The sequence below is a fragment of the Musa acuminata genome, chromosome BXJ2-6, assembly GCF_036884655.1.
Source record: "Musa acuminata AAA Group cultivar baxijiao chromosome BXJ2-6, Cavendish_Baxijiao_AAA, whole genome shotgun sequence".
Taxonomy (NCBI): Eukaryota; Viridiplantae; Streptophyta; class Magnoliopsida; order Zingiberales; family Musaceae; genus Musa; species Musa acuminata.
Genome location: NC_088343.1, coordinates 36,164,201 through 36,180,136, shown reverse-complemented (window position 1 = coordinate 36,180,136; position 15,936 = coordinate 36,164,201). Strand labels below are relative to the sequence as shown.

Sequence of the window (15,936 nt, the reverse complement as noted above, 5' to 3'; positions counted from 1 at the left end):
TCAACCTAAAAATAATGGCTGTAATATGAACTTTCAAACACAATGTCATTATGTTATCATGTGAGTGGAATTCTCAAGGATGGATGTAGATTTAGAATGCACAATAAATTTTCATTTTCCTATGGAGGATTCATCTTTAATAATGCTATTCATATTCTCAGGAGAGGCTACATGACACTTCAGTATCAAGACCACAACCTAATGGACACCAAAACTTTCTGTTCAACAACTCGTACTAAAAGACACTATTTTTCTTCTTCCTGACACGTCTTCTGTATGTCTCAATTTAATCAACTTAAACACAAAAAGAAGAATGAATAAGTGCATCGATGCAGTCATCGTCAAGCTAGTCTTGTATCTGATCTCTGATCCATTTAGTAGCCACCCATTTCTGGCCTTTAATCACTGGACAGCTCCCATGAAGTGATGTCTGCAAGGAGAACAAGGTCTGATCAATTGGAGTAGAAGATCAAATAGAGAAGGGAAAGGAGGTATCGTTATTTGCGAACAAGGTACCATAATGTCAGTGACATAATTTAAACAATAATTAATTAATTCAAGCTAAAAGCAGCACAAACTATTCAGAGTTCTTTTTAGTACCCTCTTTCAAATTTGCATCTAATAGTACCATGATGGAATGACAAAGTAAACAATTACTTTTCTTTCAATAAATCTTCAATGTGAAAACACATACTATATCCTGAAAGTATCGGATTATAATTTGTCCAACTAAATAATCCACTCTCCATACTTTCACCTCAGATTAGTATACTATCATATTCCACCAGTTGTTAATCTGCAGTCTCACCTGGTACGAGGATAAACACAATGACTTGGTCTTCACTTTCTAAAATTACAAGTTTAGTTACCTTAATGCATGTTAATCAAATGTTTTCTTCAAATGCTCAGGCAACTACAAACAGAAAACACAAGAAGTTGGAAGTAAATATTCTTTTCTATCGTCTGCAGAAAAAGTAAAATTTATTTAGGAACCAAAACTCTTCTTTGCTAACAAGAAACAATAAATGGTCCAGGGGTTAGTGTTTTGCAGCCTGTTCTCCTGAAATTCATGATCACGATCAACTACTTGCAATTATTTTCTTGATCTGCCCATTTTATGCTTTGTTCCCAGGAATAATATTTCAAGTTGTAAGCTAGGAAAGATCTGCTCTGTCGACCGACCTCACATCTTCGTCCTTCAATCTACTAGACTGTAGGTCATATCATTATGGTTTGCTAGGTAGTGATCAGCAGAACTTATATATCAGTTTCTGGAGAAGTATTGGTTAAATTGTTATATCTAGCAATTAAACTACTAATTAACATGGTGAAAATAGTATCGATGTGGTGTATCTGAGTATTATCAGCCATTAATAAGCAAACAATAATTGCTTTCCCACTTGCACAAAGAAAGCAATTGTAAAAGAGCCACTAGATAAAAGAGAACTCACAGGATCAATAGTGTGATTTGTAAACATTGAATAGAATAAAAGTCCATCGCCCTTTTGTGGCTTGACCTTCAAACCAATACATTTTTCATAATCGTACTTGATATCCATATTCGACCCATTCTGCAAATCCAACATGATTCATGTACCAAAGTTATCAGGCAAGTTAAATTTGAAGTGTGGTATCTCTTTTCGTACGCCTACCTCAAAAGGAAAAACAGTTTCTCCCCCTTCCTCAACATCTGTCAGGTACAATATGAAAGTAGCAACCTGATCACATTGCTCAAAATAAATAATCTAATGGTAATTGTTAAGATGGCTTCTATAAACTGCAAATATAATACAAATGAACAATAAAAATACTGACTTGAGCAAACTCAGTAAAAATTGCATGCAACAAAAATGGAACCTAAACTTTCAATTTCATTATTTTCATCAAATGTGCTAAGGGAAAACCTTAAAAGTATGAATTTAAATTTTAAGCCAACGATATTAACAGCAATTGCTCAATTCTTGTTGAACCACCAGAAATGGACCCGAAACACTCAAATTTGACAAAATCTCTATAACTAGGGAAGTGACTGAAATTTCATTAATAAAATTTGGGACCGGCCTTGGCAGAAATCCATCAATTTCTGTGATTTAAGCTGAGGCAAACCTGCGTTCGACACAGCTTCAGAGTTAACAGAATCTTATAGTTTTCATTATGATATTTGCATAGGTTATAGTACATATTTTCAAAACAATATTGATTGCTTCAATGTAATTACTGACCTGGATATGGTGACCTAATAAAACGTGCATCATATTAAATCCTATTAATTTTTTTAGACAATGAATGGTGATATTGTTCTCAGAAAACAAAAAAATGGAAAAAATAATTACCATCAGATATATGCAGGCAATAAGAACAAACTGAGGGAAAAAGTGGAATTTTTTTCTTTTAGATATTTCTATGCATCTATGATTTTAATAATTTGCAGGTGTCTATTTGCAGTTGACATATTCACTGGATTAGAACCTAGTGAAAGGAAGTAAATAAAAGACTTAACAAGGTACGAATACTTTCACATGCCAAGGCTGTATGTTTTTGTCTTAGAAATTTTGGAAACCTTCAAATTCCAACATGATATGCAAAAAACAGAAAATTGTTCGGCATAAATATCATTTTGTGATCCTGCTTCACCACAGATTGGTTAATTGTTTTCTTATTCCATGTTTTGTAGCATTTACTAGCCACCTCAGATATGCATAGGAGAAGCAACTTATGTATGATCAAGGATTAGTCAATTTCTTACTCTGATTTTGTTGGTTCAGAATTCCATGCATGGAAGTTGGGCAAAGTATGGTTCCTATTACATGGTTGGAATTTGAAAATTTAGAATGCTTATTATGTATTGCATAGTATTATCGATGTAAAATAGCAATTTGAGAACTCAGATCAGAAGCAACTAAACCTAAGCAACAGACCTTGAAAATTCAGGAGTAACAGGAACAAAAGTATATTCATCACAGAAAACATGGGAAAATGATACAGCTAAGTAGGTACCCTGTGGCTCTCCTGTGGGCCATACACATCTGGACTGAAGGCATCATAATGAGAAGCATATCTCTGTCCAGTCTCATACCGAAGGACATTAAAGGCCTGCAACATAGTGATGTCCCAGATATTTCTTAACAAACAAATTAATATATCCATGAAGGTAAAAGGAGAAAAAGAGAAAATGTAGGTCATTTGTTAGCATTAAGGAATCTAGAAGACTGATTTTTATGTAGACTTTTAATTCAGTAAAAAATGCATGAGATTCGGTAATTGCATAATGACTAACACAGTTGAAGTCCTGGATTTTGTAATGACATTGTAATTTGTCCAATATCAAAGTCGATGCATTCAGGATTTGGGTTATAATTTTTTGGCAGGATAACCAAGCCTAAGCATGAATAAACCACTTTCTTAGACTTCAAGTCATCAAAACTTTCACACGTGTGGGAAAAGAAACTACTGGAGTGTAGGAAATTATTCTAAATATATATATGCTGAGTGTCAAAATGTTAAGATAAATACATTCTTAGGCATCAAAATTGTGCTCAAAATGTACTACGATAGGCTTGTTTAAATCCATAGAATCCATAAGAATGTATGATACTTGCATTAAAACATCAAACAGTGCAACTTGTTGCAACTTGAACATATTATCAAGTTTAACTTCCTTCTCAAAAGAGAGACAAAGATATGTCCTTGGTAGATTGATGCAAGATACTGTGATTATGGAAATGCATCTATTTTCCATATCCAGAACTTTCAATGGCTATGGCTATCAAATGGATTTAACTGTTCCACTCCCTACAAAATGAATCACAGAGGCTATGCCTCAGTCTTCATCCAAAGAGAAAAAGAAACGTTAACCATATATTACCACAATATCTATTCATATTAAAGTCAGCCCTTTCCTTCACAAATAATCATTAGGATGTACATTGGTCAGACTGTACGTTGACTTCATATTAAGCCTTCAAGGTCACAGATTTGTGTTAATGGCACTGTTAGAATATTTTTCATAGAACTTCTCCAGCTTAGCTCTGAGTGCACTCAAAAAGGTCCAACTAAAATTAGAGAAAAATTATCTCATGTCATTCTCATTGGAGGGCTACATTTCAAAAATTGAAGTCCTGAATATATTTTGCATCTGTATTACCAAGTATCTAACAGGTAATCCATGGTGTAATTAGCTAGAACTCCAAGGCCTACACCTATTAAAGGAAAGTCAACATGAGACCAAATACAATAAAATGTCAGAAATTCTTTAACAACATAATTCTTATAGAGAATTGAAGTTAGCTTTACCATAACATATAATAAATTTTTTATTTGTCCTCATGTGCCTTATCAGATTATTAAACTAGCTCTTAAAGCATTTATATGGTTTGAATTATTTTCTCACATGATACAAAATTTGCTAACGAAATATATGGCATATCAATATAAGAATTAAGAAATGAAAATCCTGATATAAGATTTAAGTGATAGAATGAATGAATAATCGACTTGGAAGCAATATAAGAGAAATGACATTCTGATTCAAGTCCAGATTTTAGTCGCAAACAATCTACCTCTCCATTTTCTATTGGAAGCATGGTCACTCTGGCAATCTTTTTCTCAATTTGCTCCAAAGTTCCAGTTGAATCTTTTGATGCACTAAGGAATGCCCCAGAACTGTCAAACATAGTAATTATGAGATATGATTTACAAGATAAAAATCTACATTGTGAGTGTTAGGATCGAGAGCACTAAGAGGGGGGGGGGGGTGAATTAGTGCAGCGGAAATCTTTCAGCGATTAAAAACGAAAGCTGCGTTCGTTCGATAAAAACTATTTTGATGCAAAAGCCGATTCTAAGATTACTTATGATTAAGTGCAATTTACGTCTAAACACAGTTTGCGTCTAAGCGCAGTTTACGCAGTTTGCGTCTAAATGCAGTTTGCGTCTAAATGCAGATTGCGTCTAAGCGCAGTTTGCATCTAAGCGCAGTTTGCGTCTAAGCTCAGATTGCGTCTAAGCGCAGTTTGCGTCTAAGCGCAGTTTGCGTCTAAGCGCAGATTCGGAAAGATCTGAACTTAGACACTCGTTCGTAAAAGCGCAGAAGGCAGTTTGCAGTTATAAATGGAATCAAAACGTAAACGTAAACTGCAAAGAAACTTATTCGTAAAAGCGCAGAAGACAGTTTGCAGTTATAAATAGAATCAAAACGTAAATGTAAACTGCAATGTAAAGATCGTACGAAAACACCGATTTACGTCTGAATGCAGATTCGGAAAGATCAGAACTTAGAAACTTGTTCGTAAAAGCGCAGAGAGCAGTAGCTATGTAGGAGGTTTGCAGTAATGATAAAGTGCTCAAAATAAAAGCAAACCAGAGATTTAGAGTGGTTCGGTCAGTCTTGACCTACTCCACTTTTGGCTTCCTCCACCGACGAGGTCACCGACGTCAACTAGAGGCCTTCCTTCAATAGGCGAAGGCCAACTGCCCTTTTACAGTTTCACTCCTTTTGACGGGCTCAGGAGACAACCCTTACAGAACCTTTCTCTCCTCTCTTTACAACTCAAGACTTGAAGAACAGAAAGAGAAGAACTTTTGGACTTTACACAAATTTGAGCTCTTTAGAATCACAGAAAAGATCAGGAATTCGGTGTAGGTCTGTATCTTTTCAGTGCTGAATGGGTGGGGTATTTATAGGCCCCAACCCAATTTAAATTTGGAGCTCAAAACGATCAAATCCCGGAATTCCGGGATCAGGCGGTTGCACCTCCTGACTGGAGCGGTTGCACCGCCTGGCAGAGCTCGAAGACTGAGCCTCTGGGCGGTGCCACCTCTGTCAGGGGCGGTTGCACCTCTCTGCCAGAGCTCGAAGACCGAGCTCAGGCGGTTGCACCGCCTGACTGGAGAGGTTGCACCGCCTGGCAGAGCTCGAAACTTAAGCTCTGGCGGTGCTACCTCCTGACAGAGGAGGTTGCACCGCCCAATCTCGCTCGGAGACTGAGCCCTGGGCGGTTGCACCTCTTGGCTGGGGCGGTTGCACCGCCCAGTCTCGCTGGGAGACATAGCCTGGGCGGTGCTACCTCCCTGCCTGGGCGGTTGCACCTCCCACAGCAACCTGGGTCCGAATGGGTTGAACCATTCGACCCAATTTGAGTTCTTCAGGGGCCCAATTGCCCCAGGATTAAGCTAATGGGATCACCTCCCAATTCTAACTTAATCAAAGTGCTAACTACGATTATTTCCTAAGACATATTCTGCAGCTTGCTTCGGTGCGTCACTCGCTTCTTCCGGCGAGTTTCCGACGAACTTCCGTCGATCATCCGATGAACCCTCGGTGATGCTCCTGCGGACTTCCGGCAAACTCCTAGACAGCGACGATCCACTTGGCAAGTTCCGACGAGCTCCTTTGGCAAGCTTCTGGACTTCTCGGATTTGTTCCCGCAGAACCTCCGACGACTGTCCGAACTTCCGTCGAGCTCTCGAACTCCCAACGTGATCATTATCATGACTCCGGCGCAACTCCTGCTGCATGTCTTACTTTCATCGTAGTTAATCCTGCACACACAAAACAAAAACTTCGATCAAGACAATTAATCCTAAGCAATTAACCAAGTTGTCCGGCATGTCATTGGTCCCTCGACGCTTCGTCCGATTCTTCGGCGCATCGTCCTTTCCTGCAGCCTATTGCCCAATCGGCCAGTTGACTTCGCAACTCCGATATCCTTGGCACAATACCCGCTCTTCTTGGCCCGATGCTCGAGTCCACGACCCGAAGCCTTCTGTCGATACGTCGACCAATCCACCGGCCCGACGTCCAATCTTCTGACATGTTCCTCCGGCACAACATGATGTTCCTGCTTTAATTGTCTCATCCTGATCGAAGCACCCTGCGTTACTCAAAACACAGATTAAATCATAAACATATATCAAGTAGTTTCATCATCAAAATACGAGATTCAACAATCTCCCCCTTTTTGATGATGACAACTACTTGATGACGGAGCTAATCTTAACTCCCGGAGTTTAAACAAACTCCCCCTATCAATATGCCATATTGATAGAAACTCTTAGATTCAAAAATCTAAGCAACATGTCATCATAAACGGAGTTAACCTTAACTCCCAGAGTTTAAACAAACTCCCCCTATCAATATGCCATATTGATAGAAACTCTTGGATTCAAAAATCCAAGCAACATGTCATCATAAACTTATGCATAACATGTGATGTCATCAACATACTTCTCCCCCTTTGTCATCAACAAAAAGGAGAAGTACCACAATCAAGTGTTTGTGATGTAAGTTTTAACTCATTGCATGAAAAACATAATATCTATTGTTATTTGTTACCATCATGCAAGTTTGCTATCATCAAATGGTAAGATATCAACATGTAAAATTGCGATTCAATTTCTTGATATCTTAACATGATATGACATTCATAGCACCTATTCATATGAATGCTGCTTTTGATATCTCATCATAATATGACATTCATAACATCTATTCATATTCTTCAAATATGGCACTTATAGTATCAATTTATATATTTCTCCACCTTTGAAAATCAACAACAAGGAGACCGATATAAGCAAATTTTAAATATAAGTGCGATGCCATAAGTTGGTTCATGTCATTTTCCAACAGTGAGTGATAGGATACCAATTATGCAAACATCTCGAGGAAAACATGACATGGAGATAGCTTTTATTACTTCTTCCTTTTTATTTGTTATCTTTTTACATGAAGGAGGAAAGCCATATATGAAGTTCAAATTGATAAGATATTAAAGCACACTTCATTTTTGCAAGGATTAAGATATGTAAGTGAGTCAAATCCTTGTATGTAAAAATATCTTCCTTTTATAAGAGGGAATCATCAAATATGTTTCTCGAAAAATATTTTTCACATGATAAGTGCATTTGCTAGATGATTCCATATGTCAAAAATCAATTATGTGAATTAAACTTGATATGACATATGCTTGTTAAATTCGGAAGAGGATAATGTATCAAGAAAATCCAATTGTTAGGATCAAGAAAATCCGAAAATGAAATTTGACACTTTCATACATTCGGACAGGGTTTTACTAGAGATATTCAATTACAATCATGAAGGTAAAATATGCTTATTATCATGGAAATTTTTGTATTCAAGCACATAATTTCCAACATGTAATCATAGCAAGTAATTGTATAAAATAATTATGGCAATCAAGTGATTTGATCATTTAATCAAAAAAGTCCGAAAAATAATTTTAACAGGTTTAATCATTCGGACAGATTTTTGCCATAGTTTTTCAAATATAATCATGAAGATAAGGTATGCTCATCATCATGGTAGTATGATAGCAAGTTTACCATATTCAAGCTAGCAAAAAATTTCTATATTTTAAGGCCCGCAAGCTAGCAATTTTGAGATGTTCAAGAAAGCAACTCTTGCTTCTTGAAATATAAGTTTTGCTAGATGTGCAAGTTAACTTTTTGCTTCTTGAGATAGGCAAGATAGCATTCCTTGGTGATGTTCAATATAGCTAAGTTCTACATCATGCAAGCTAGTGAATTTTATAACATTTTAGAACATGCATAATCACCAAAGCATCATAAATTTTAATGATGTGCAAAATTATAAATTTTGCATGATTGCATTTGTGTGTCTTGAGATTTGCAAGATAGCACTTATTGGTGATGTTCAAGATAGCAATTTCTTCTCTTTTAAGAAGTGCAATTTTTGCTTTCTTCTTGAATTGTGCAAGCTAGCTATCTCCCCTTTTGTCATTGTCAAAAAGAAAGGAAAAACCCTTTACATCAATTTTTAAATCATGACAAAGGTTAGTATCAATCTCATTTGTGCATCATTATATTTCCAAATTAAAACATGCACATTTTCAAAACATATAAACTCATTATTATATGCATGATTCCAAATCATTATTCATATTATTTCAATCATTGTTTCAATCACCACTTATAGCTTATCATGCACAATATATAAAATCATCTAACATGATACAATCATTTATTTTCAAAATATTTATCACTATTTTAATGTATGATAATGAAGTATTCATGATACCGAACATTAAATCAATATTTTTTAAGTATTTATCACTTCATTTTAATCATGATTCCAAACATTTATCATTTAAAGCATTCATGATACACATCATAAAAAAAGCATATGCATCATTCCAAATCATAAATATTTTAAATCATCATGGTATTAATTTGTCACATTGCATTCTACCATGCATGATCGAAGCTTCTCATTTGCATACATCAAAATAAATTCATGAATATCTCATGCATTCATATCATCACTTGAGGAATATTGAAAAAGAAATAATTGGGTGATGAGATAAACATTTCATAAATACAAAGAATTGCATAAAAATCATATCAAGGAATACAAGTCACAATCATTCAAGAGAAAAATCAAGATCATGATTTTAATAAAACTCATTTCAAATTTGAATCATCAAAATCATTTTTATGGCTCACAAAATTTATAACATAAATAGATTCATGATTTCATTGATAATATATTTTTTTCTTTTTAAGTGTTTCATTTTAAGTGGTCGATTTCATGTTAGCATGCCTTTTCATTTATGAAAACATACATCAATTTTTTTAAAGCCACTGTTATTATCATGAAAATCGATAATCAAGAATCATCATACATAATTTCAAAAATATATACTCATTAATCATAACTTCAAATTAAACATGATTTCATATATTCAAAATCGAGAAATAACAATGAAAATCAACATGATACACATTATTACTTCTCAACCACATATAGCATGATTTCACAAGGTATTTTTAATCAAAATCATTTTGTTTATCATAAACATGTAATTTTCATGATTATTTTCAAAATTACTAGAATGATAAGCATGATTCCTAATTGTTTGTATTTTCATTATAAAATTATTAAACATGCAATTTTCAAGAAAATTAAAAAAGGAGAAATGCTTTATGAAAAGCATCATGTAATTTCAAAGTAAATTAAAGGCATTTTGATTACCTCAGCGTCGAAAGGCGTAAAGGCGTAGTTTGCCACCTCGCCTTTGTTGATTTTCTCCTCGTCTTCGGAGGAGCTCGATTCATCCCAGTTTTTGTTCTTCTTCTTGCGTTCAAAGCAAGTAGTTCCGTTCTTTTTACTTTTTAATTTTTGTTTCATTTGTAGTTTAAGTTCACCATCACTTGAGCTTATGCTCGAGTGGTCTTCAAATGTTCTATGTCCCAAATCCTTCCTGTTCTTTGGAAGGTGGTTCTCAAGTTCTTCACGTGCATTGCACGTCATTTCATATGTGATCAATGAACCAATTAGTTCTTCAAGTGGAAATTGGTTCAAGTTTTTCGATTCTTAAATAGCAGTTACTTTTGAATCCCAAGTTTTAGAAAGTGAGCGCAAAACTTTGTTAACGAGTTCAAAATCCGAAAAGCTTTTACCAAGTGATTTTAAACCATTGACGACATCCGTAAAACGGGTGTACATGTCAACAACGGTTTCGCTTGGTTTCATATGAAAAAGCTCGAAATCATGCAGTAAAATATTAACTTTCGAGTCTTTGACTCTACTAGTTCCCTCGTGCGTGATTTCAGGAGTGCGCCAAATATCGAAAACCGTTTCGCACAAAGAAACCCGATTGAACTCATTTTTGTCCAAAGCGCAAAATAAGGCATTCATAGCCTTTGCGTTTAAAGAAAAATACTTCTTCTCTAAATCCGACCATTCGTTCATCGGTTTAGAGGGAAGTTGAAAACCGTTTTCAACGATATTCCATAAATCCAGATTTAGAGAAATCAAGAAAACTCTCATTCGAGTTTTCCAATAAGTGTAGTCCAATCCGTTAAAGAACGGTGGACGAAAGACCGAAAAGCCCTCTTGAAGAGCCATTTCTCTCGGGTGTAAATCCGAAATGAGAAATACCCCGCTCTGATACCAATTGTTAGGATCGAGAGCACTAAGAGGGGGGGGGGTGAATTAGTGCAGCAGAAATCTTTCAGCGATTAAAAACGAAAGCTGCGTTCGTTCGATAAAAAATATTTTGATGCAAAAGCCGATTCTAAGATTACTTATGATTAAGTGCAATTTACGTCTAAACACAGTTTGCGTCTAAGCGCAGTTTACGCAGTTTGCGTCTAAATGCAGTTTGCGTCTAAATGCAGATTGCGTCTAAGCGCAGTTTGCATCTAAGCGCAGTTTGCGTCTAAGCTCAGATTGCGTCTAAGCGTAGTTTGCGTCTAAGCGCAGTTTGCATCTAAGCGCAGATTGCGTCTAAGCGCAGTTTGCGTCTAAGCGCAGATTCGGAAAGATCTGAACTTAGACACTCGTTCGTAAAAGCGCAGAAGGCAGTTTGCAGTTATAAATGGAATCAAAACGTAAACGTAAACTGCAAAGAAACTTGTTCGTAAAAGCGCAGAAGACAGTTTGCAGTTATAAATAGAATCAAAACGTAAATGTAAACTGCAATGTAAAGATCGTACGAAAACACCGATTTACGTCTGAATGCAGATTCGGAAATATCAGAACTTAGAAACTTGTTCGTAAAAGCGCAGAGAGCGGTAGCTATGTAGGAGGTTTGCAGTAATGATAAAGTGCTCAAAATAAAAGCAAACCAGAGATTTAGAGTGGTTCGGTCAGTCTTGACCTACTCCACTTTTGGCTTCCTCCACCGACGTCAACTAGAGGCCTTCCTTCAATAGGCGAAGGCCAACTGCCCTTTTACAGTTTCACTCCTTTTGACGGGCTCAGGAGACAACCCTTACAGAACCTTTCTCTCCTCTCTTTACAACTCAAGACTTGAAGAACAGAAAGAGGAGAACTTTTGGACTTTACACAAATTTGAGCTCTTTAGAATCACAGAAAAGATCAGGAATTCGGTGTAGGTCTGTATCTTTTCAGTGCTGAATGGGTGGGGTATTTATAGGCCCCAACCCAGTTCAAATTTGGAGCTCAAAACGATCAAATCCCGGAATTCCGGGATCAGGCGGTTGCACCTCCTGACTGGAGCGATTGCACCGCCTGGCAGAGCTCGAAGATTGAGCCTCTGAGCGATGCCACCTCTGTCAGGGGCGGTTGCACCTCTCTGCCAGAGCTCGAAGACCGAGCTCAGGCGGTTGCATCGCCTGACTGGAGAGGTTGCACCGCCTGGCAGAGCTCGAAACTTGAGCTCTGGCGGTGCTACCTCCTGACAGAGGAGGTTGCACCGCCCAGTCTCGCTCGGAGACTGAGCCCTGGGCGGTTGCACCTCTTGGCTGGGGCGGTTGCACCGCCCAGTCTCGCTGGGAGACATAGCCTGGGCGGTGCTACCTCCCTGCCTGGGCGGTTGCACCTCCCACAGCAACTTGGGTCCGAATGGGTTGAATCATTCGACCCAATTTGAGTTCTTCAGGGGCCCAATTGCCCCAGGATTAAGCTAATGGGATCACCTCCCAATTCTAACTTAATCAAAGTGCTAACTACGATTATTTCCTAAGACATATTCTGCAGCTTGCTTCGGTGCGTCACTCGCTTCTTCCGGCGAGTTTCCGGCGAACTTCCGTCGATCATCCGATGAACCCTCAGTGATGCTCCTGCGGACTTCCGGCAAACTCCTGGACAGCGACGATCCACTTGGCAAGTTCCGACGAGCTCCTTTGGCAAGCTTCTGGACTTCTCGGATTTGTTCCCGTAGAACCTCGGACGACTGTCCGAACTTCCGTCGAGCTCTCGAACTCCCAACGTGATCATTGTCATGACTCCGGCGCAACTCCTGCTGCATGTCTTACTTTCATCGTAGTTAATCCTGCACACACAAAACAAAAACTTCGATCAAGACAATTAATCCTAAGCAATTAACCAAGTTGTCCGGCATGTCATTGGTCCCTCGACGCTTCGTCCGATTCTTCGGCGCATCGTCCTTTCCTGCAGCCTATTGCCCAATCGGCCAGTTGACTTCGCAACTCCGATATCCTTGGCACAATACCCGCTCTTCTTGGCCCGATGCCCGAGTCCACGACCCGAAGCCTTCTGTCGATACATCGACCGATCCACCGGCCCGACGTCCAATCTTCTGACATGTTCCTCTGGCACAACATGATGTTCCTGCTTTAATTGTCTCATTCTGATCGAAGCACCCTGCGTTACTCAAAACGCAGATTAAATCATAAACATATATCAAGTAGTTTCATCATCAAAATACGAGATTCAACAGTGAGATTATAGGAAAAAAGTGGTGCTTTGGTCATTTACTTTATCTTTGGTGTTTCTCCAACCATTTTTCAGTTCTCACTTTTTTTCCAACCCTGTGTAAGTATCTTCTTGTATTAAGTTGTTACTAGTGAAAATAAGATAATGCCTCTTCCTTCTTCAGAAAAGAAACTAATGGTGAAAAAATACATGCAAAAATAATATCATATTTTTGAGAATCAGAGTTCAGAGCAGCATTCAGACTCCAGAAACTAACACTAAATTCTGATCAATCTTGAGCAGTAATGGCTGAAAATTAATTGTAAGATGCAGAAGTTCTTGTGTTTTAATCTATCACCAATCATACATCAGAAGGTGCCAGTCAAATGCTAAGTGGTTTCTGTATCTTGTAGAACATGTTGACCACAGAAAATTATGAAGAATTCACAGAAGATGTCATTAGTTTTTCGACCAACTTTATAAATTAAATGTTGCAAAAGCACTTGCTCGATCAGAGAACCTATATGTACATGGACAGTTATAATCCCTCCATCAACCTTGTGAAGCTAAAATATATGTAATTGTGTTTATATTTCTCTAAAAAGGAATTCAGAATTTCTTATTCTGAAATTGGTCTATAATTATCATAGAGCTAAAAGTTTACCTTGTCCTTATCCCATTATTAATTGGAACCGTCTCCTCCTTCCTTAGCGCTACTGTTGATGGCTCAAGTCTTGATTTTGCAGTTTTTATGATAATTTGACATTGATCGACAGTTGCAAATTTGGGGAAATAAAATGCATGAGGTTTCCAGCTCAAAACCTCTTTCCAGAATTAGCAGTGTACACAAACTTAGTGACAGTTGTTCAAGAAAACCAAAACTTCGAGCCCAGAAGATGATACAGATTTTTGCATATATATTCCTCAATATAGGTATTTGTGTATCTGGCCATGCCTTGTTCAAAACAGCATGATGATCATCAAGGTATATAATATTTATGTTTGTACCCCTTCACTTCACTCCATCTATCATGAGTAGCCTTAGAAACTTAAACAAAGAAAGAAAAAGGAACTTGTAAACCTAAGCAATTCTGCACAAGCACCCACAGCAAGTTAAGGGAGCAACGAACACAGTTTATATTGATATTATACAAAAGTGCAATTCAGTGGCATATTAGTTAACACATGGAAAACCTATGTTTTAACCTGGCTAACTTCATTACTGTTCATTGAAACAGTATGGTGAGTAGTATGCACAAATATGACAGAGTTTATAGGGCATTATAGCAAATGAAAGAGAGGCAAACATATACAACGATATACATGACATTTGAAGGGTATATACATAAAGAATCCTATGATTAATAAATATTAACTAGTCAAAGATCTCACAAAAAGCCAAGGGTTGACAAACTAGTTAATCTAAATTCTTAATTGTTCTCTTAATCTTGACAAGAAGACAAGGATCACCAATCACCCAGAAGTTAAAAACTCAAATCATCTTAATGTAGTTTCATCAATCATGCAAGTCACACCGTTAAAATTCTATGGGGAAATCTCCTGATATCTGCATAATCATCTTCTTCTAAATTATAGAAAAAATGTTAGAATGGTCAAGGTGGCTTCTTCATCTCTTGATAATGAAGTTATTGGATCTGTAAGAAATTCCAGGTTAGTGCATTAGAATTACAGTCAACAGTGTGTATCAGAATTTTCAAAGGAATACACGTGGTCAGAGGGAGTTTGTTTCCACAGTCATTAGTTTGGAATATCTCTGCTAAAACCATCTTGACCATCCAATCCATGTGTAAAGAATGCCATGTCTGACCAGGTATGCAATCAAAAGTGCTTTTTTGGGGTCCATTGAATGGGTTCAGGAGATTCCTGGGATGCTCAAAGAGATCGATTATGCTCATAATATAAGGCTTGTACATGAAAAATGATCCAAATTTGATCGCTTAAAATAGCAAACAAGTCCATTTCCTATAATTTGCCACAGTACAATTCCCACTCACACTTCACCTTCCTCATCTAAATCTCATCCAACCCTCCACAATTGCACAAACCAGCAAGCATCACTTCTACCTGTACGCTAATTCATCGGAATCACAAGCACAAAGATGTGGATAGAGAAACAGAACCTGGAAGGCGATCAAAGCAGGATTGCTTTCTCCAGTGAGCCCATGGGGCACGGCCGGCAACTCGACCTCGTCCGCCCTGGCCTCTTCCATCGATCTCCTCCGAGCCCAGCCGTCGCCAGGCAACCCCTGCGAGAACCCAATTCAAATCCCACTTCATCAAACAGGATCATCAAAACGAAGACACAGAGAAAGAAGAGAGCGGAAGAGGCCACATCAGACGGTGGCACACCTGGAGGAAGAGACCCGAACCGAAGAACCCAACCATGAAGGAGAGGGAGCAGCATAGGAGCAAGAAGGGGAGTTCAACCTTCGTCCTCCCGGCCCTGTTCGCCTTCATGGAGACCGCAGCACGAAATAGGAAGTCGTAACCGAGTGGGGAATGGGATCGGAGACTGGCCTTTATGCCGCAGGGGTTTCTCTTTAAAGAAAGAAACAAAGAAAGAAAGGCGCGTCGGGGGAAGAGATCGTGCTGTTTTCCACACCAAGAATCATACGGAAAATTAAAGCACTGGAAAGCTCCGGTACCCAAGAAGGCAGATTTGTGGTGTCTGCTGTTTGGGTATTTTTGTGGGTGTGTCGCTCGTTTGTTTTGGAGATTTTTGACCGGAAGGATTACGGTGCGCTGCACATGGG

The 15,936-nt window shown here is 38.0% G+C and overlaps 1 pseudogene; it reads right to left on the bottom strand.

Annotated features, from left to right (window-relative positions):
- Positions 1-295: 295 nt before the first annotated feature.
- On the bottom strand, positions 296-15,918 carry LOC135613944 (probable prolyl 4-hydroxylase 9; annotated as a pseudogene).
- Positions 15,919-15,936: the final 18 nt, after the last annotated feature.